Source organism: Dendrobates tinctorius, unplaced genomic scaffold, assembly GCF_039654945.1.
Source record: "Dendrobates tinctorius isolate UK_male_01 unplaced genomic scaffold, ASM3965494v1 ptg000251l, whole genome shotgun sequence".
Taxonomy (NCBI): Eukaryota; Metazoa; Chordata; class Amphibia; order Anura; family Dendrobatidae; genus Dendrobates; species Dendrobates tinctorius.
In genome coordinates, this window is record NW_027361918.1 from 10,410,751 (window position 1) to 10,430,593 (window position 19,843).

At 40.5% G+C, this 19,843-nt stretch overlaps 15 non-coding genes across 15 annotated transcripts; all 15 read right to left on the bottom strand.

The window, feature by feature from the left end:
• Window positions 1–2,033: 2,033 nt before the first annotated feature.
• On the bottom strand, window positions 2,034–2,119 carry TRNAY-GUA (transfer RNA tyrosine (anticodon GUA)). The gene is given in 2 exon segments: window positions 2,034–2,069; window positions 2,083–2,119. It is a non-coding gene; the product is annotated as a tRNA-Tyr (tRNA).
• A 2,579-nt stretch (window positions 2,120–4,698) lies between these two features.
• On the bottom strand, window positions 4,699–4,784 carry TRNAY-GUA (transfer RNA tyrosine (anticodon GUA)). The gene is given in 2 exon segments: window positions 4,699–4,734; window positions 4,748–4,784. It is a non-coding gene; the product is annotated as a tRNA-Tyr (tRNA).
• Window positions 4,785–4,892: 108 nt separating this feature from the next.
• On the bottom strand, window positions 4,893–4,965 carry TRNAA-AGC (transfer RNA alanine (anticodon AGC)). The gene has a single exon. It is a non-coding gene; the product is annotated as a tRNA-Ala (tRNA).
• A 2,404-nt stretch (window positions 4,966–7,369) lies between these two features.
• Window positions 7,370–7,455, bottom strand: TRNAY-GUA (transfer RNA tyrosine (anticodon GUA)). The gene is given in 2 exon segments: window positions 7,370–7,405; window positions 7,419–7,455. It is a non-coding gene; the product is annotated as a tRNA-Tyr (tRNA).
• Window positions 7,456–7,563: 108 nt separating this feature from the next.
• TRNAA-AGC (transfer RNA alanine (anticodon AGC)) lies at window positions 7,564–7,636 on the bottom strand. Its single transcript has one exon. It is a non-coding gene; the product is annotated as a tRNA-Ala (tRNA).
• Window positions 7,637–9,672: 2,036 nt separating this feature from the next.
• On the bottom strand, window positions 9,673–9,758 carry TRNAY-GUA (transfer RNA tyrosine (anticodon GUA)). The gene is given in 2 exon segments: window positions 9,673–9,708; window positions 9,722–9,758. It is a non-coding gene; the product is annotated as a tRNA-Tyr (tRNA).
• A 108-nt stretch (window positions 9,759–9,866) lies between these two features.
• On the bottom strand, window positions 9,867–9,939 carry TRNAA-AGC (transfer RNA alanine (anticodon AGC)). The gene has a single exon. It is a non-coding gene; the product is annotated as a tRNA-Ala (tRNA).
• Window positions 9,940–13,533: 3,594 nt separating this feature from the next.
• Window positions 13,534–13,619, bottom strand: TRNAY-GUA (transfer RNA tyrosine (anticodon GUA)). Its single transcript is given in 2 exon segments — window positions 13,534–13,569; window positions 13,583–13,619. It is a non-coding gene; the product is annotated as a tRNA-Tyr (tRNA).
• Window positions 13,620–13,727: 108 nt separating this feature from the next.
• TRNAA-AGC (transfer RNA alanine (anticodon AGC)) lies at window positions 13,728–13,800 on the bottom strand. Its single transcript has one exon. It is a non-coding gene; the product is annotated as a tRNA-Ala (tRNA).
• Window positions 13,801–15,279: 1,479 nt separating this feature from the next.
• TRNAY-GUA (transfer RNA tyrosine (anticodon GUA)) lies at window positions 15,280–15,365 on the bottom strand. Its single transcript is given in 2 exon segments — window positions 15,280–15,315; window positions 15,329–15,365. It is a non-coding gene; the product is annotated as a tRNA-Tyr (tRNA).
• Window positions 15,366–15,473: 108 nt separating this feature from the next.
• TRNAA-AGC (transfer RNA alanine (anticodon AGC)) lies at window positions 15,474–15,546 on the bottom strand. The gene has a single exon. It is a non-coding gene; the product is annotated as a tRNA-Ala (tRNA).
• Window positions 15,547–17,582: 2,036 nt separating this feature from the next.
• Window positions 17,583–17,668, bottom strand: TRNAY-GUA (transfer RNA tyrosine (anticodon GUA)). Its single transcript is given in 2 exon segments — window positions 17,583–17,618; window positions 17,632–17,668. It is a non-coding gene; the product is annotated as a tRNA-Tyr (tRNA).
• A 108-nt stretch (window positions 17,669–17,776) lies between these two features.
• Window positions 17,777–17,849, bottom strand: TRNAA-AGC (transfer RNA alanine (anticodon AGC)). Its single transcript has one exon. It is a non-coding gene; the product is annotated as a tRNA-Ala (tRNA).
• Window positions 17,850–19,506: 1,657 nt separating this feature from the next.
• Window positions 19,507–19,592, bottom strand: TRNAY-GUA (transfer RNA tyrosine (anticodon GUA)). Its single transcript is given in 2 exon segments — window positions 19,507–19,542; window positions 19,556–19,592. It is a non-coding gene; the product is annotated as a tRNA-Tyr (tRNA).
• Window positions 19,593–19,700: 108 nt separating this feature from the next.
• On the bottom strand, window positions 19,701–19,773 carry TRNAA-AGC (transfer RNA alanine (anticodon AGC)). Its single transcript has one exon. It is a non-coding gene; the product is annotated as a tRNA-Ala (tRNA).
• Between the last annotated feature and the right edge of the window lie 70 nt (window positions 19,774–19,843).

The following is a 19,843-nucleotide window of genomic DNA, read 5'->3' on the forward strand; positions in this document are numbered from 1 at the left end:
AAGATTGATCTTTTATGGTTTGGTTTGAATATAGAAAATGCTGAGAGGTCGCGAATCTCCTTCTGGTCCTTTGGCACGAGTTGTACTGGGATTTAGGATTTTGACTAGTGTTTTTGATCCGAGACACGTTTGCTGTTGACAGAAAAGTTCAGTTGATATGCAATGATGAAGTTTATAAAACACAACTATTTAGCAGAGGTTGGTTTCAATCCATTGACCGCTGGGTTTCACAATGTGAATTATGGTCTACAAATACAGTCGAGCAATTTTCTAGCAAACCATTTCTCTGTATATAGAGAACCAAACTGGGGAAGTGAAAAAAAACTTAGCTAGTTTGTAGAAAAAGATGCAATGCAGCACAATTTAGCAGAGGATTAGCAGGTTTAGGATTTTGACTAGTGTTTTTGATCCGAGACACGTTTGCTGTTGATAGAAAAGTTCAGTTGATATGCAATGATGAAGTTTATAAATCACAACTATTTAGCAGAGGTTGGTTTCGATCCATCGACCGCTGGGTTTCACAATGTGAATTATGGCCTACAAATACAGTCGGGCAATTTTCTAGCAAACCATTTCTATGTATGTAGAGAACCAGACTGGGGGAGTAAAAAAAACTTACCTAGTTTGTAGAAAAAAGTTGTAATGCAGCACAATCCCAAGCAAAAAGATTGACCTTTTATGGTTTGGTTTGAATATAGAAAATGCTGAGAGGTCGCGAATCTCCTTCTGGTCCTTTGGCACGAGTTGTACTGCGATTTAGGATTTTGACTAGTGTTTTTGATCCGAGACACGTTTGCTGTTGACAGAAAAGTTCAGTTGATATGGAATGATGAAGTTTATAAAACACAACTATTTAGCAGAGGTTGGTTTCGATCCATCGACCGCTGGGTTTCACAATGTGAATTATGGCCTACAAATACAGTCGAGCAATTTTCTAGTAAACCATTTCTCTGTATATAGAGAACCAAACTGGGGGAATGAAAAAAAACTTACCTAGTTTGTAGAAAAAAGTTGTAATGCAGCACAATCCCAAGCGAAAAGATTGATCTTTTATGGTTTGGTTTGAATATAGAAAATGCTGAGAGGTCGCGAATCTCCTTCTGGTCCTTTGGCACGAGTTGTACTGGGATTTAGGATTTTGACTAGTGTTTTTGATCCGAGACACGTTTGCTGTTGACAGAAAAGTTCAGTTGATATGCAATGATGAAGTTTATAAAACACAACTATTTAGCAGAGGTTGGTTTCAATCCATTGACCGCTGGGTTTCACAATGTGAATTATGGTCTACAAATACAGTCGAGCAATTTTCTAGCAAACCATTTCTCTGTATATAGAGAACCAAAATGGGGAAGTGAAAAAAAACTTAGCTAGTTTGTAGAAAAAGATGCAATGCAGCACAATTTAGCAGAGGATGGTTTCGATCCATCGACCTCTGGGTTATGGGCCCAGCACGCTTCCGCTGCGCCACTCTGCTTGTGTTAACAGATGTACAGAGTAAAATTCTAATGACTGTTTGTGTTCAGGTCGATGACATGTAAATTTTCAGCCATTACATATTTGTTGGCGACTAGAGTACTCCTGGGGTTCTGCAATTGTTTCTTTGTTTTTTTTTGCTTTCTTGTGTCATATTATTGTTGAAAATCATTAGAGGAAATGGTGTCTGACCATTGTTTAAGGTTCCGGTTAAAACTGGTGGGTGCGTCCGGCTGTTAGACGAAAGTTCGGCAGGCGTTTGTGTCTCTGTGGCGCAATCGGTTAGCGCGTTCGGCTGTTAACCGAAAGGTTGGTGGTTCGAGTCCACCCAGGGACGTTGGTTCCTTTTGCTTGGGTAGCATGCTACAGTTGAAGACGTTTTCACATTGGTGCTCAGCATCTCCATAAAGTAAAAGCACTGTTGCTGCCTAAGTTTTGAATTCACAAGGCAAACTGGAGAAAAAACTTTCCGGTTGTGTTTCTGTCTACATGTCCAGAAAGAGCATAGCTGTCTGGTATTTGCCAGAAGGTTGAAAACATCTGATAGAATACACAAAACTTCCTTCGAGCCGGAATTGAACCAGCGACCTAAGGATTGCTAATTTAGATCTACAGTCCTCCGCTCTACCAGCTGAGCTATCGAAGGCTTGATTTAGCCATTGTTGAAAGTCTTCAAGGTTTGGACGTGTGTGCCACGAGCAGGTGGCAAAAACAATTCACTCGGCCAACTGAAAAAGGCATCCAAAGATTGTATTGGAGAATGCGGGCATCGATCCCTCTACCTCTCGCATGCTAAGCGAGCGCTCTACCACTTGAGCTAATCCCCCATGCCCGACGAACGTCATTATCAGTTTCACGCCACACCATGTCACAGTTTACTTATAGTCAAATGTGCCATTGAGTGCTTTTTTTTTTTTTTAAGTACAGATTCCTTTCTCCCATATTTGAAGAACATCTACGGAGTTCACAATGTGAATTATGGCCTACAAATACAGTCGGGCAATTTTCTAGCAAACCATTTCTATGTATGTAGAGAACCAGACTGGGGGAGTAAAAAAAACTTACCTAGTTTGTAGAAAAAAGTTGTAATGCAGCACAATCCCAAGCAAAAAGATTGACCTTTTATGGTTTGGTTTGAATATAGAAAATGCTGAGAGGTCGCGAATCTCCTTCTGGTCCTTTGGCACGAGTTGTACTGGGATTTAGGATTTTGACTAGTGTTTTTGATCCGAGACACGTTTGCTGTTGACAGAAAAGTTCAGTTGATATGCAATGATGAAGTTTATAAAACACAACTATTTAGCAGAGGTTGGTTTCGATCCATCGACCGCTGGGTTTCACAATGTGAATTATGGCCTACAAATACAGTCGAGCAATTTTCTAGTAAACCATTTCTCTGTATATAGAGAACCAAACTGGGGGAATGAAAAAAAACTTACCTAGTTTGTAGAAAAAAGTTGTAATGCAGCACAATCCCAAGCGAAAAGATTGATCTTTTATGGTTTGGTTTGAATATAGAAAATGCTGAGAGGTCGCGAATCTCCTTCTGGTCCTTTGGCACGAGTTGTACTGGGATTTAGGATTTTGACTAGTGTTTTTGATCCGAGACACGTTTGCTGTTGACAGAAAAGTTCAGTTGATATGCAATGATGAAGTTTATAAAACACAACTATTTAGAAGAGGTTGGTTTCAATCCATTGACCGCTGGGTTTCACAATGTGAATTATGGCCTACAAATACAGTCGTGCAATTTTCTAGTAAACCATTTCTCTGTATATAGAGAACCAAACTGGGGGAATGAAAAAAAACTTACCTAGTTTGTAGAAAAAAGTTGTAATGCAGCACAATCCCAAGCGAAAAGATTGATCTTTTATGGTTTGGTTTGAATATAGAAAATGCTGAGAGGTCGCGAATCTCCTTCTGGTCCTTTGGCACGAGTTGTACTGGGATTTAGGATTTTGACTAGTGTTTTTGATCCGAGACACGTTTGCTGTTGACAGAAAAGTTCAGTTGATATGCAATGATGAAGTTTATAAAACACAACTATTTAGAAGAGGTTGGTTTCAATCCATTGACCGCTGGGTTTCACAATGTGAATTATGGCCTACAAATACAGTCGTGCAATTTTCTAGTAAACCATTTCTCTGTATATAGAGAACCAAACTGGGGGAATGAAAAAAAACTTACCTAGTTTGTAGAAAAAAGTTGTAATGCAGCACAATCCCAAGCGAAAAGATTGATCTTTTATGGTTTGGTTTGAATATAGAAAATGCTGAGAGGTCGCGAATCTCCTTCTGGTCCTTTGGCACGAGTTGTACTGGGATTTAGGATTTTGACTAGTGTTTTTGATCCGAGACACGTTTGCTGTTGACAGAAAATTTCAGTTGATATGCAATGATGAAGTTTATAAAACACAACTATTTAGCAGAGGTTGGTTTCAATCCATTGACCGCTGGGTTTCACAATGTGAATTATGGTCTACAAATACAGTCGAGCAATTTTCTAGCAAACCATTTCTCTGTATATAGAGAACCAAAATGGGGAAGTGAAAAAAAACTTAGCTAGTTTGTAGAAAAAGATGCAATGCAGCACAATTTAGCAGAGGATGGTTTCGATCCATCGACCTCTGGGTTATGGGCCCAGCACGCTTCCGCTGCGCCACTCTGCTTGTGTTAACAGATGTACAGAGTAAAATTCTAATGACTGTTTGTGTTCATGTCGATGACGTAAATTTTCAGCCATTACATATTTGTTGGCGACTAGAGTACTCCTGGGGTTCTGCAATTGTTTCTTTGTTTTTTTTTGCTTTCTTGTGTCATATTATTGTTGAAAATCATTAGAGGAAATGGTGTCTGACCATTGTTTAAGGTTCCTGTTAAAACTGGTGGGTGCGTCCGGCTGTTAGTCGAAAGTTCGGCAGGCGTTTGTGTCTCTGTGGCGCAATCGGTTAGCGCGTTCGGCTGTTAACCGAAAGGTTGGTGGTTCGAGTCCACCCAGGGACGTTGGCTCCTTTTGCTTGGGTAGCATGCTACAGTTGAAGACGTTTTCACATTGGTGCTCAGCATCTCCATAAAGTAAAAGCACTGTTGCTGCCTAAGATTTGAATTCACAAGGCAAACTGGAGAAAAAACTTTCCGGTTGTGTTTCTGTCTACATGTCCAGAAAGAGCAGAGCTGTCTGGTATTTGCCAGAAGGTTGAAAACATCTGATAGAATACACAAAACTTCCTTCGAGCCGGAATTGAACCAGCGACCTAAGGATTGCTAATTTAGATCTACAGTCCTCCGCTCTACCAGCTGAGCTATCGAAGGCTTGATTTAGCCATTGTTGAAAGTCTTCAAGGTTTGGATGTGTGTGCCACGAGCAGGTGGCAAAAACAATTTACTCTGCCAACTGAAAAAGGCATCCAAAGATTGTATTGGAGAATGCGGGCATCGATCCCGCTACCTCTCGCATGCTAAGCGAGCGCTCTACCACTTGAGCTAATCCCCCATGCCCGACGAACGTCATTATCAGTTTCACGCCACACCATGTCACAGTTTACTTATAGTCAAATGTGCCATTGAGTGCTTTTTTTTTTTTTTTTTTTAAGTACAGATTCCTTTCTCCCATATTTGAAGAACATCTACGGAGTTCACAATGTGAATTATGGCCTACAAATACAGTCGGGCAATTTTCTAGCAAACCATTTCTATGTATGTAGAGAACCAGACTGGGGGAGTAAAAAAAACTTACCTAGTTTGTAGAAAAAAGTTGTAATGCAGCACAATCCCAAGCAAAAAGATTGACCTTTTATGGTTTGGTTTGAAAATAGAAAATGCTGAGAGGTCGCGAATCTCCTTCTGGTCCTTTGGCACGAGTTGTACTGGGATTTAGGATTTTGACTAGTGTTTTTGATCCGAGACACGTTTGCTGTTGACAGAAAAGTTCAGTTGATATGCAATGATGAAGTTTATAAAACACAACTATTTAGCAGAGGTTGGTTTCGATCCATCGACCGCTGGGTTTCACAATGTGAATTATGGCCTACAAATACAGTCGGGCAATTTTCTAGCAAACCATTTCTATGTATGTAGAGAACCAGACTGGGGGAGTAAAAAAAACTTACCTAGTTTGTAGAAAAAAGTTGTAATGCAGCACAATCCCAAGCAAAAAGATTGACCTTTTATGGTTTGGTTTGAATATAGAAAATGCTGAGAGGTCGCGAATCTCCTTCTGGTCCTTTGGCACGAGTTGTACTGGGATTTAGGATTTTGACTAGTGTTTTTGATCCGAGACACGTTTGCTGTTGACAGAAAAGTTCGGTTGATATGCAATGATGAAGTTTATAAATCACAACTATTTAGCAGAGGTTGGTTTCGATCCATCGACTGCTGGGTTTCACAATGTGAATTATGGCCTACAAATACAGTCGTGCAATTTTCTAGTAAACCATTTCTCTGTATATAGAGAACCAAACTGGGGGAATGAAAAAAAACTTACCTAGTTTGTAGAAAAAAGTTGTAATGCAGCACAATCCCAAGCGAAAAGATTGATCTTTTATGGTTTGGTTTGAATATAGAAAATGCTGAGAGGTCGCGAATCTCCTTCTGGTCCTTTGGCACGAGTTGTACTGGGATTTAGGATTTTGACTAGTGTTTTTGATCCGAGACACGTTTGCTGTTGACAGAAAAGTTCAGTTGATATGCAATGATGAAGTTTATAAAACACAACTATTTAGAAGAGGTTGGTTTCAATCCATTGACCGCTGGGTTTCACAATGTGAATTATGGCCTACAAATACAGTCGTGCAATTTTCTAGTAAACCATTTCTCTGTATATAGAGAACCAAACTGGGGGAATGAAAAAAAACTTACCTAGTTTGTAGAAAAAAGTTGTAATGCAGCACAATCCCAAGCGAAAAGATTGATCTTTTATGGTTTGGTTTGAATATAGAAAATGCTGAGAGGTCGCGAATCTCCTTCTGGTCCTTTGGCACGAGTTGTACTGGGATTTAGGATTTTGACTAGTGTTTTTGATCCGAGACACGTTTGCTGTTGACAGAAAAGTTCAGTTGATATGCAATGATGAAGTTTATAAAACACAACTATTTAGCAGAGGTTGGTTTCAATCCATTGACCGCTGGGTTTCACAATGTGAATTATGGTCTACAAATACAGTCGAGCAATTTTCTAGCAAACCATTTCTCTGTATATAGAGAACCAAAATGGGGAAGTGAAAAAAAACTTAGCTAGTTTGTAGAAAAAGATGCAATGCAGCACAATTTAGCAGAGGATGGTTTCGATCCATCGACCTCTGGGTTATGGGCCCAGCACGCTTCCGCTGCGCCACTCTGCTTATGTTAACAGATGTACAGAGTAAAATTCTAATGACTGTTTGTGTTCATGTCGATGACATGTAAATTTTCAGCCATTACATATTTGTTGGCGACTAGAGTACTCCTGGGGTTCTGCAATTGTTTCTTTGTTTTTTTTTGCTTTCTTGTGTCATATTATTGTTGAAAATCATTAGAGGAAATGGTGTCTGACCATTGTTTAAGGTTCCGGTTAAAACTGGTGGGTGCGTCCGGCTGTTAGACGAAAGTTCGGCAGGCGTTTGTGTCTCTGTGGCGCAATCGTTTAGCGCGTTCGGCTGTTAACCGAAAGGTTGGTGGTTCGAGTCCACCCAGGGACGTTGGTTCCTTTTGCTTGGGTAGCATGCTACAGTTGAAGACGTTTTCACATTGGTGCTCAGCATCTCCATAAAGTAAAAGCACTGTTGCTGCCTAAGTTTTGAATTCACAAGGCAAACTGGAGAAAAAACTTTCCGGTTGTGTTTCTGTCTACATGTCCAGAAAGAGCATAGCTGTCTGGTATTTGCCAGAAGGTTGAAAACATCTGATAGAATACACAAAACTTCCTTCGAGCCGGAATTGAACCAGCGACCTAAGGATTGCTAATTTAGATCTACAGTCCTCCGCTCTACCAGCTGAGCTATCGAAGGCTTGATTTAGCCATTGTTGAAAGTCTTCAAGGTTTAGACGTGTGTGCCACGAGCAGGTGGCAAAAACAATTCACTCGGCCAACTGAAAAAGGAATCCAAAGATTGTATTGGAGAATGCGGGCATCGATCCCGCTACCTCTCGCATGCTAAGCGAGCGCTCTACCACTTGAGCTAATCCCCCATGCCCGACGAACGCCATTATCAGTTTCACACCACACCATGTCACAGTTTACTTATAGTCAAATGTGCCATTGAGTGCTTTTTTTTTTTTTTTTTTTAAATACAGATTCCTTTCTCCCATATTTGAAGAACATCTACGGAGTTCACAATGTGAATTATGGCCTACAAATAAAGTCGAGCAATTTTCTAGCAAACCATTTCTACGTATGTAGAGAACCAGACTGGGGGAGTAAAAAAAACTTACCTAGTTTGTAGAAAAAAGTTGTAATGCAGCACAATCCCAAGCAAAAAGATTGACCTTTTATGGTTTGGTTTGAATATAGAAAATGCTGAGAGGTCGCGAATCTCCTTCTGGTCCTTTGGCACGAGTTGTACTGGGATTTAGGATTTTGACTAGTGTTTTTGATCCGAGACACGTTTGCTGTTGACAGAAAAGTTCAGTTGATATGCAATGATGAAGTTTATAAATCACAACTATTTAGCAGAGGTTGGTTTCGATCCATCGACCGCTGGGTTTCACAATGTGAATTATGGCCTACAAATACAGTCGGGCAATTTTCTAGCAAACCATTTCTATGTATGTAGAGAACCAGACTGAGGAGTGAAAAAAACTTACCTAGTTTGTAGAAAAAAGTTGTAATGCAGCACAATCCCAAGCAAAAAGATTGACCTTTTATGGTTTGGTTTGAATATAGAAAATGCTGAGAGGTCGCGAATCTCCTTCTGGTCCTTTGGCACGAATTGTACTGGGATTTAGGATTTTGACTAGTGTTTTTGATCCGAGACACGTTTGCTGTTGACAGAAAAGTTCAGTTGATATGCAATGATGAAGTTTATAAAACACAACTATTTAGCAGAGGTTGGTTTCGATCCATCGACCGCTGGGTTTCACAATGTGAATTATGGCCTACAAATACAGTCGAGCAATTTTCTAGTAAACCATTTCTCTGTATATAGAGAACCAAACTGGGGGAATGAAAAAAAACTTACCTAGTTTGTAGAAAAAAGTTGTAATGCAGCACAATCCCAAGCGAAAAGATTGATCTTTTATGGTTTGGTTTGAATATAGAAAATGGTTTCTGCTGAGAGGTCGCGAATCTCCTTCTGGTCCTTTGGCACGAGTTGTACTGGGATTTAGGATTTTGACTAGTGTTTTTGATCCGAGACACGTTTGCTGTTGACAGAAAAGTTCAGTTGATATGCAATGATGAAGTTTATAAAACACAACTATTTAGAAGAGGTTGGTTTCAATCCATTGACCGCTGGGTTTCACAATGTGAATTATGGTCTACAAATACAGTCGAGCAATTTTCTAGCAAACCATTTCTCTGTATATAGAGAACCAAAATGGGGAAGTGAAAAAAAACTTAGCTAGTTTGTAGAAAAAGATGCAATGCAGCACAATTTAGCAGAGGATGGTTTCGATCCATCGACCTCTGGGTTATGGGCCCAGCACGCTTCCGCTGCGCCACTCTGCTTGTGTTAACAGATGTACAGAGTAAAATTCTAATGACTGTTTGTGTTCAGGTCGATGACATGTAAATTTTCAGCCATTACATATTTGTTGGCGACTAGAGTACTCCTGGGGTTCTGCAATTGTTTCTTTGTTTTTTTTTGCTTTCTTGTGTCATATTATTGTTGAAAATCATTAGAGGAAATGGTGTCTGACCATTGTTTAAGGTTCCGGTTAAAACTGGTGGGTGCGTCCGGCTGTTAGACGAAAGTTCGGCAGGCGTTTGTGTCTCTGTGGCGCAATCGGTTAGCGCGTTCGGCTGTTAACCGAAAGGTTGGTGGTTCGAGTCCACCCAGGGACGTTGGTTCCTTTTGCTTGGGTAGCATGCTACAGTTGAAGACGTTTTCACATTGGTGCTCAGCATCTCCATAAAGTAAAAGCACTGTTGCTGCCTAAGTTTTGAATTCACAAGGCAAACTGGAGAAAAAACTTTCCGGTTGTGTTTCTGTCTACATGTCCAGAAAGAGCATAGCTGTCTGGTATTTGCCAGAAGGTTGAAAACATCTGATAGAATACACAAAACTTCCTTCGAGCCGGAATTGAACCAGCGACCTAAGGATTGCTAATTTAGATCTACAGTCCTCCGCTCTACCAGCTGAGCTATCGAAGGATTGATTTAGCCATTGTTGAAAGTCTTCAAGGTTTGGACGTGTGTGCCACGAGCAGGTGGCATAAACAATTCACTCGGCCAACTGAAAAAGGAATCCAAAGATTGTATTGGAGAATGCGGGCATCGATCCCGCTACCTCTCGCATGCTAAGCGAGCGCTCTACCACTTGAGCTAATCCCCCATGCCCGACGAACGCCATTATCAGTTTCACGCCACACCATGTCACAGTTTACTTATAGTCAAATGTGCCATTGAGTGCTTTTTTTTTTTTTTTTTTTAAGTACAGATTCCTTTCTCCCATATTTGAAGAACATCTACGGAGTTCACAATGTGAATTATGGCCTACAAATACAGTCGGGCAATTTTCTAGCAAACCATTTCTATGTATGTAGAGAACCAGACTGGGGGAGTAAAAAAAACTTACCTAGTTTGTAGAAAAAAGTTGTAATGCAGCACAATCCCAAGCAAAAAGATTGACCTTTTATGGTTTGGTTTGAATATAGAAAATGCTGAGAGGTCGCGAATCTCCTTCTGGTCCTTTGGCACGAGTTGTACTGGGATTTAGGATTTTGACTAGTGTTTTTGATCCGAGACACGTTTGCTGTTGACAGAAAAGTTCAGTTGATATGCAATGATGAAGTTTATAAAACACAACTATTTAGCAGAGGTTGGTTTCGATCCATCGACCGCTGGGTTTCACAATGTGAATTATGGCCTACAAATACAGTCGGGCAATTTTCTAGTAAACCATTTCTATGTATGTAGAGAACCAGACTGGGGGAGTAAAAAAAACTTACCTAGTTTGTAGAAAAAAGTTGTAATGCAGCACAATCCCAAGCAAAAAGATTGACCTTTTATGGTTTGGTTTGAATATAGAAAATGCTGAGAGGTCGCGAATCTCCTTCTGGTCCTTTGGCACGAGTTGTACTGGGATTTAGGATTTTGACTAGTGTTTTTGATCCGAGACACGTTTGCTGTTGACAGAAAAGTTCAGTTGATATGCAATGATGAAGTTTATAAAACACAACTATTTAGCAGAGGTTGGTTTCGATCCATCGACCGCTGGGTTTCACAATGTGAATTATGGCCTACAAATACAGTCGAGCAATTTTCTAGTAAACCATTTCTCTGTATATAGAGAACCAAACTGGGGGAATGAAAAAAAACTTACCTAGTTTGTAGAAAAAAGTTGTAATGCAGCACAATCCCAAGCGAAAAGATTGATCTTTTATGGTTTGGTTTGAATATAGAAAATGCTGAGAGGTCGCGAATCTCCTTCTGGTCCTTTGGCACGAGTTGTACTGGGATTTAGGATTTTGACTAGTGTTTTTGATCCGAGACACGTTTGCTGTTGACAGAAAAGTTCAGTTGATATGCAATGATGAAGTTTATTGGAGGTTGGTTTCAATCCATTGACCGCTGGGTTTCACAATGTGAATTATGGTCTACAAATACAGTCGAGCAATTTTCTAGCAAACCATTTCTCTGTATATAGAGAACCAAAATGGGGAAGTGAAAAAAAACTTAGCTAGTTTGTAGAAAAAGATGCAATGCAGCAAAATTTAGCAGAGGATGGTTTCGATCCATCGACCTCTGGGTTATGGGCCCAGCACGCTTCCGCTGCGCCACTCTGCTTGTGTTAACAGATGTACAGAGTAAAATTCTAATGACTGTTTGTGTTCAGGTCGATGACATGTAAATTTTCAGCCATTACATATTTGTTGGCGACTAGAGTACTCCTGGGGTTCTGCAATTGTTTCTTTGTTTTTTTTTGCTTTTCAGTTTACTTATAGTCAAATGTGCCATTGAGTGCTTTTTTTTTTTTTTTTTTTTTTTTTTTTTTTTAAGTACAGATTCCTTTCTCCCATATTTGAAGAACATCTACGTAGTTCACAATGTGAATTATGGCCTACAAATACAGTCGGGCAATTTTCTAGCAAACCATTTCTATGTATGTAGAGAACCAGACTGGGGGAGTAAAAAAAACTTACCTAGTTTGTAGAAAAAAGTTGTAATGCAGCACAATCCCAAGCAAAAAGATTGACCTTTTATGGTTTGGTTTGAATATAGAAAATGCTGAGAGGTCGCAAATCTCCTTCTGGTCCTTTGGCACGAGTTGTACTGGGATTTAGGATTTTGACTAGTGTTTTTGATCCGAGACACGTTTGCTGTTGACAGAAAAGTTCAGTTGATATGCAATGATGAAGTTTATAAATCACAACTATTTAGCAGAGGTTGGTTTCGATCCATCGACCGCTGGGTTTCACAATGTGAATTATGGCCTACAAATACAGTCGGGCAATTTTCTAGCAAACCATTTCTATGTATGTAGAGAACCAGACTGGGGGAGTAAAAAAAACTTACCTAGTTTGTAGAAAAAAGTTGTAATGCAGCACAATCCCAAGCAAAAAGATTGACCTTTTATGGTTTGGTTTGAATATAGAAAATGCTGAGAGGTCGCGAATCTCCTTCTGGTCCTTTGGCACGAGTTGTACTGGGATTTAGGATTTTGACTAGTGTTTTTGATCCGAGACACGTTTGCTGTTGACAGAAAAGTTCAGTTGATATGCAATGATGAAGTTTATAAAACACAACTATTTAGCAGAGGTTGGTTTCGATCCATCGACCGCTGGGTTTCACAATGTGAATTATGGCCTACAAATACAGTCGAGCAATTTTCTAGTAAACCATTTCTCTGTATATAGAGAACCAAACTGGGGGAATGAAAAAAAACTTACCTAGTTTGTAGAAAAAAGTTGTAATGCAGCACAATCCCAAGCGAAAAGATTGATCTTTTATGGTTTGGTTTGAATATAGAAAATGCTGAGAGGTCGCGAATCTCCTTCTGGTCCTTTGGCACGAGTTGTACTGGGATTTAGGATTTTGACTAGTGTTTTTGATCCGAGACACGTTTGCTGTTGACAGAAAAGTTCAGTTGATATGCAATGATGAAGTTTATAAAACACAACTATTTAGCAGAGGTTGGTTTCAATCCATTGACCGCTGGGTTTCACAATGTGAATTATGGTCTACAAATACAGTCGAGCAATTTTCTAGCAAACCATTTCTCTGTATATAGAGAACCAAAATGGGGAAGTGAAAAAAAACTTAGCTAGTTTGTAGAAAAAGATGCAATGCAGCACAATTTAGCAGAGGATGGTTTCGATCCATCGACCTCTGGGTTATGGGCCCAGCACGCTTCCGCTGCGCCACTCTGCTTGTGTTAACAGATGTACAGAGTAAAATTCTAATGACTGTTTGTGTTCATGTCGATGACATGTAAATTTTCAGCCATTACATATTTGTTGGCGACTAGAGTACTCCTGGGGTTCTGCAATTGTTTCTTTGTTTTTTTTTGCTTTCTTGTGTCATATTGTTGAAAATCATTAGAGGAAATGGTGTCTGACCATTGTTTAAGGTTCCGGTTAAAACTGGTGGGTGCGTCCGGCTGTTAGACGAAAGTTCGGCAGGCGTTTGTGTCTCTGTGGCGCAATCGGTTAGCGCGTTCGGCTGTTAACCGAAAGGTTGGTGGTTCGAGTCCACCCAGGGACGTTGGTTCCTTTTGCTTGGGTAGCATGCTACAGTTGAAGACGTTTTCACATTGGTGCTCAGCATCTCCATAAAGTAAAAGCACTGTTGCTGCCTAAGTTTTGAATTCACAAGGCAAACTGGAGAAAAAACTTTCCGGTTGTGTTTCTGTCTACATGTCCAGAAAGAGCATAGCTGTCTGGTATTTGCCAGAAGGTTGAAAACATCTGATAGAATACACAAAACTTCCTTCGAGCCGGAATTGAACCAGCGACCTAAGGATTGCTAATTTAGATCTACAGTCCTCCGCTCTACCAGCTGAGCTATCGAAGGCTTGATTTAGCCATTGTTGAAAGTCTTCAAGGTTTGGACGTGTGTGCCACGAGCAGGTGGCATAAACAATTCACTCGGCCAACTGAAAAAGGAATCCAAAGATTGTATTGGAGAATGCGGGCATCGATCCCGCTACCTCTCGCATGCTAAGCGAGCGCTCTACCACTTGAGCTAATCCCCCATGCCCGACGAACGCCATTATCAGTTTCACGCCACACCATGTCACAGTTTACTTATAGTCAAATGTGCCATTGAGTGCTTTTTTTTTTTTTTTTTTTTTTTTTTTTAAGTACAGATTCCTTTCTCCCATATTTGAAGAACATCTACGGAGTTCACAATGTGAATTATGGCCTACAAATAAAGTCGAGCAATTTTCTAGCAAACCATTTCTACGTATGTAGAGAACCAGACTGGGGGAGTAAAAAAAACTTACCTAGTTTGTAGAAAAAAGTTGTAATGCAGCACAATCCCAAGCAAAAAGATTGACCTTTTATGGTTTGGTTTGAATATAGAAAATGCTGAGAGGTCGCGAATCTCCTTCTGGTCCTTTGGCACGAGTTGTGCTGGGATTTAGGATTTTGACTAGTGTTTTTGATCCGAGACACGTTTGCTGTTGACAGAAAAGTTCAGTTGATATGCAATGATGAAGTTTATAAATCACAACTATTTAGCAGAGGTTGGTTTCGATCCATCGACCGCTGGGTTTCACAATGTGAATTATGGCCTACAAATACAGTCGGGCAATTTTCTAGCAAACCATTTCTATGTATGTAGAGAACCAGACTGGGGGAGTAAAAAAAACTTACCTAGTTTGTAGAAAAAAGTTGTAATGCAGCACAATCCCAAGCAAAAAGATTGACCTTTTATGGTTTGGTTTGAATATAGAAAATGCTGAGAGGTCGCGAATCTCCTTCTGGTCCTTTGGCACGAGTTGTACTGGGATTTAGGATTTTGACTAGTGTTTTTGATCCGAGACACGTTTGCTGTTGACAGAAAAGTTCAGTTGATATGCAATGATGAAGTTTATAAAACACAACTATGGTTTCGATCCATCGACCTCTGGGTTATGGGCCCAGCACGCTTCCGCTGCGCCACTCTGCTTATGTTAACAGATGTACAGAGTAAAATTCTAATGACTGTTTGTGTTCATGTCGATGACATGTAAATTTTCAGCCATTACATATTTGTTGGCGACTAGAGTACTCCTGGGGTTCTGCAATTGTTTCTTTGTTTTTTTTTGCTTTCTTGTGTCATATTATTGTTGAAAATCATTAGAGGAAATGGTGTCTGACCATTGTTTAAGGTTCCGGTTAAAACTGGTGGGTGCGTCCGGCTGTTAGACGAAAGTTCGGCAGGCGTTTGTGTCTCTGTGGCGCAATCGTTTAGCGCGTTCGGCTGTTAACCGAAAGGTTGGTGGTTCGAGTCCACCCAGGGACGTTGGTTCCTTTTGCTTGGGTAGCATGCTACAGTTGAAGACGTTTTCACATTGGTGCTCAGCATCTCCATAAAGTAAAAGCACTGTTGCTGCCTAAGTTTTGAATTCACAAGGCAAACTGGAGAAAAAACTTTCCGGTTGTGTTTCTGTCTACATGTCCAGAAAGAGCATAGCTGTCTGGTATTTGCCAGAAGGTTGAAAACATCTGATAGAATACACAAAACTTCCTTCGAGCCGGAATTGAACCAGCGACCTAAGGATTGCTAATTTAGATCTACAGTCCTCCGCTCTACCAGCTGAGCTATCGAAGGCTTGATTTAGCCATTGTTGAAAGTCTTCAAGGTTTAGACGTGTGTGCCACGAGCAGGTGGCAAAAACAATTCACTCGGCCAACTGAAAAAGGAATCCAAAGATTGTATTGGAGAATGCGGGCATCGATCCCGCTACCTCTCGCATGCTAAGCGAGCGCTCTACCACTTGAGCTAATCCCCCATGCCCGACGAACGCCATTATCAGTTTCACACCACACCATGTCACAGTTTACTTATAGTCAAATGTGCCATTGAGTGCTTTTTTTTTTTTTTTTTTTAAATAAAGATTCCTTTCTCCCATATTTGAAGAACATCTACGGAGTTCACAATGTGAATTATGGCCTACAAATAAAGTCGAGCAATTTTCTAGCAAACCATTTCTACGTATGTAGAGAACCAGACTGGGGGAGTAAAAAAAACTTACCTAGTTTGTAGAAAAAAGTTGTAATGCAGCACAATCCCAAGCAAAAAGATTGACCTTTTATGGTTTGGTTTGAATATAGAAAATGCTGAGAGGTCGCGAATCTCCTTCTGGTCCTTTGGCACGAGTTGTACTGGGATTTAGGATTTTGACTAGTGTTTTTGATCCGAGACACGTTTGCTGTTGACAGAAAAGTTCAGTTGATATGCAATGATGAAGTTTATAAATCACAACTATTTAGCAGAGGTTGGTTTCGATCCATCGACCGCTGGGTTTCACAATGTGAATTATGGCCTACAAATACAGTCGGGCAATTTTCTAGCAAACCATTTCTATGTATGTAGAGAACCAGACTGAGGAGTGAAAAAAACTTACCTAGTTTGTAGAAAAAAGTTGTAATGCAGCACAATCCCAAGCAAAAAGATTGACCTTTTATGGTTTGGTTTGAATATAGAAAATGCTGAGAGGTCGCGAATCTCCTTCTGGTCCTTTGGCACGAATTGTACTGGGATTTAGGATTTTGACTAGTGTTTTTGATCCGAGACACGTTTGCTGTTGACAGAAAAGTTCAGTTGATATGCAATGATGAAGTTTATAAAACACAACTATTTAGCAGAGGTTGGTTTCGATCCATCGACCGCTGGGTTTCACAATGTGAATTATGGCCTACAAATACAGTCGAGCAATTTTCTAGTAAACCATTTCTCTGTATATAGAGAACCAAACTGGGGGAATGAAAAAAAACTTACCTAGTTTGTAGAAAAAAGTTGTAATGCAGCACAATCCCAAGCGAAAAGATTGATCTTTTATGGTTTGGTTTGAATATAGAAAATGGTTTCTGCTGAGAGGTCGCGAATCTCCTTCTGGTCCTTTGGCACGAGTTGTACTGGGATTTAGGATTTTGACTAGTGTTTTTGATCCGAGACACGTTTGCTGTTGACAGAAAAGTTCAGTTGATATGCAATGATGAAGTTTATAAAACACAACTATTTAGAAGAGGTTGGTTTCAATCCATTGACCGCTGGGTTTCACAATGTGAATTATGGTCTACAAATACAGTCGAGCAATTTTCTAGCAAACCATTTCTCTGTATATAGAGAACCAAAATGGGGAAGTGAAAAAAAACTTAGCTAGTTTGTAGAAAAAGATGCAATGCAGCACAATTTAGCAGAGGATGGTTTCGATCCATCGACCTCTGGGTTATGGGCCCAGCACGCTTCCGCTGCGCCACTCTGCTTGTGTTAACAGATGTACAGAGTAAAATTCTAATGACTGTTTGTGTTCAGGTCGATGACATGTAAATTTTCAGCCATTACATATTTGTTGGCGACTAGAGTACTCCTGGGGTTCTGCAATTGTTTCTTTGTTTTTTTTTGCTTTCTTGTGTCATATTATTGTTGAAAATCATTAGAGGAAATGGTGTCTGACCATTGTTTAAGGTTCCGGTTAAAACTGGTGGGTGCGTCCGGCTGTTAGACGAAAGTTCGGCAGGCGTTTGTGTCTCTGTGGCGCAATCGGTTAGCGCGTTCGGCTGTTAACCGAAAGGTTGGTGGTTCGAGTCCACCCAGGGACGTTGGTTCCTTTTGCTTGGGTAGCATGCTACAGTTGAAGACGTTTTCACATTGGTGCTCAGCATCTCCATAAAGTAAAAGCACTGTTGCTGCCTAAGTTTTGAATTCACAAGGCAAACTGGAGAAAAAACTTTCCGGTTGTGTTTCTGTCTACATGTCCAGAAAGAGCATAGCTGTCTGGTATTTGCCAGAAGGTTGAAAACATCTGATAGAATACACAAAACTTCCTTCGAGCCGGAATTGAACCAGCGACCTAAGGATTGCTAATTTAGATCTACAGTCCTCCGCTCTACCAGCTGAGCTATCGAAGGATTGATTTAGCCATTGTTGAAAGTCTTCAAGGTTTGGACGTGTGTGCCACGAGCAGGTGGCATAAACAATTCACTCGGCCAACTGAAAAAGGAATCCAAAGATTGTATTGGAGAATGCGGGCATCGATCCCGCTACCTCTCGCATGCTAAGCGAGCGCTCTACCACTTGAGCTAATCCCCCATGCCCGACGAACGCCATTATCAGTTTCACGCCACACCATGTCACAGTTTACTTATAGTCAAATGTGCCATTGAGTGCTTTTTTTTTTTTTTTTTTTAAGTACAGATTCCTTTCTCCCATATTTGAAGAACATCTACGGAGTTCACAATGTGAATTATGGCCTACAAATACAGTCGGGCAATTTTCTAGCAAACCATTTCTATGTATGTAGAGAACCAGACTGGGGGAGTAAAAAAAACTTACCTAGTTTGTAGAAAAAAGTTGTAATGCAGCACAATCCCAAGCAAAAAGATTGACCTTTTATGGTTTGGTTTGAATATAGAAAATGCTGAGAGGTCGCGAATCTCCTTCTGGTCCTTTGGCACGAGTTGTACTGGGATTTAGGATTTTGACTAGTGTTTTTGATCCGAGACACGTTTGCTGTTGACAGAAAAGTTCAGTTGATATGCAATGATGAAGTTTATAAAACACAACTATTTAGCAGAGGTTGGTTTCGATCCATCGACCGCTGGGTTTCACAATGTGAATTATGGCCTACAAATACAGTCGGGCAATTTTCTAGTAAACCATTTCTCTGTATATAGAGAACCAAACTGGGGGAATGAAAAAAAACTTACCTAGTTTGTAGAAAAAAGTTGTAATGCAGCACAATCCCAAGCGAAAAGATTGATCTTTTATGGTTTGGTTTGAATATAGAAAATGCTGAGAGGTCGCGAATCTCCTTCTGGTCCTTTGGCACGAGTTGTACTGGGATTTAGGATTTTGACTAGTGTTTTTGATCCGAGACACGTTTGCTGTTGACAGAAAAGTTCAGTTGATATGCAATGATGAAGTTTATAAAACACAACTATTTAGCAGAGGTTGGTTTCAATCCATTGACCGCTGGGTTTCACAATGTGAATTATGGTCTACAAATACAGTCGAGCAATTTTCTAGCAAACCATTTCTCTGTATATAGAGAACCAAAATGGGGAAGTGAAAAAAAACTTAGCTAGTTTGTAGAAAAAGATGCAATGCAGCACAATTTAGCAGAGGATGGTTTCGATCCATCGACCTCTGGGTTATGGGCCCAGCACGCTTCCGCTGCGCCACTCTGCTTGTGTTAACAGATGTACAGAGTAAAATTCTAATGACTGTTTGTGTTCATGTCGATGACATGTAAATTTTCAGCCATTACATATTTGTTGGCGACTAGAGTACTCCTGGGGTTCTGCAATTGTTTCTTTGTTTTTTTTTGCTTTCTTGTGTCATATTATTGTTGAAAATCATTAGAGGAAATGGTGTCTGACCATTGTTTAAGGTTCCGGTTAAAACTGGTGGGTGCGTCCGGCTGTTAGACGAAAGTTCGGCAGGCGTTTGTGTCTCTGTGGCGCAATCGGTTAGCGCGTTCGGCTGTTAACCGAAAGGTTGGTGGTTCGAGTCCACCCAGGGACGTTGGTTCCTTTTGCTTGGGTAGCATGCTACAGTTGAAGACGTTTTCACATTGGTGCTCAGCATCTCCATAAAGTAAAAGCACTGTTGCTGCCTAAGTTTTGAATTCACAAGGCAAACTGGAGAAAAAACTTTCCGGTTGTGTTTCTGTCTACATGTCCAGAAAGAGCATAGCTGTCTGGTATTTGCCAGAAGGTTGAAAACATCTGATAGAATACACAAAACTTCCTTCGAGCCGGAATTGAACCAGCGACCTAAGGATTGCTAATTTAGATCTACAGTCCTCCGCTCTACCAGCTGAGCTATCGAAGGCTTGATTTAGCCATTGTTGAAAGTCTTCAAGGTTTAGACGTGTGTGCCACGAGCAGGTGGCAAAAACAATTCACTCGGCCAACTGAAAAAGGAATCCAAAGATTGTATTGGAGAATGCGGGCATCGATCCCGCTACCTCTCGCATGCTAAGCGAGCGCTCTACCACTTGAGCTAATCCCCCATGCCCGACGAACGCCATTATCAGTTTCACACCACACCATGTCACAGTTTACTTATAGTCAAATGTGCCA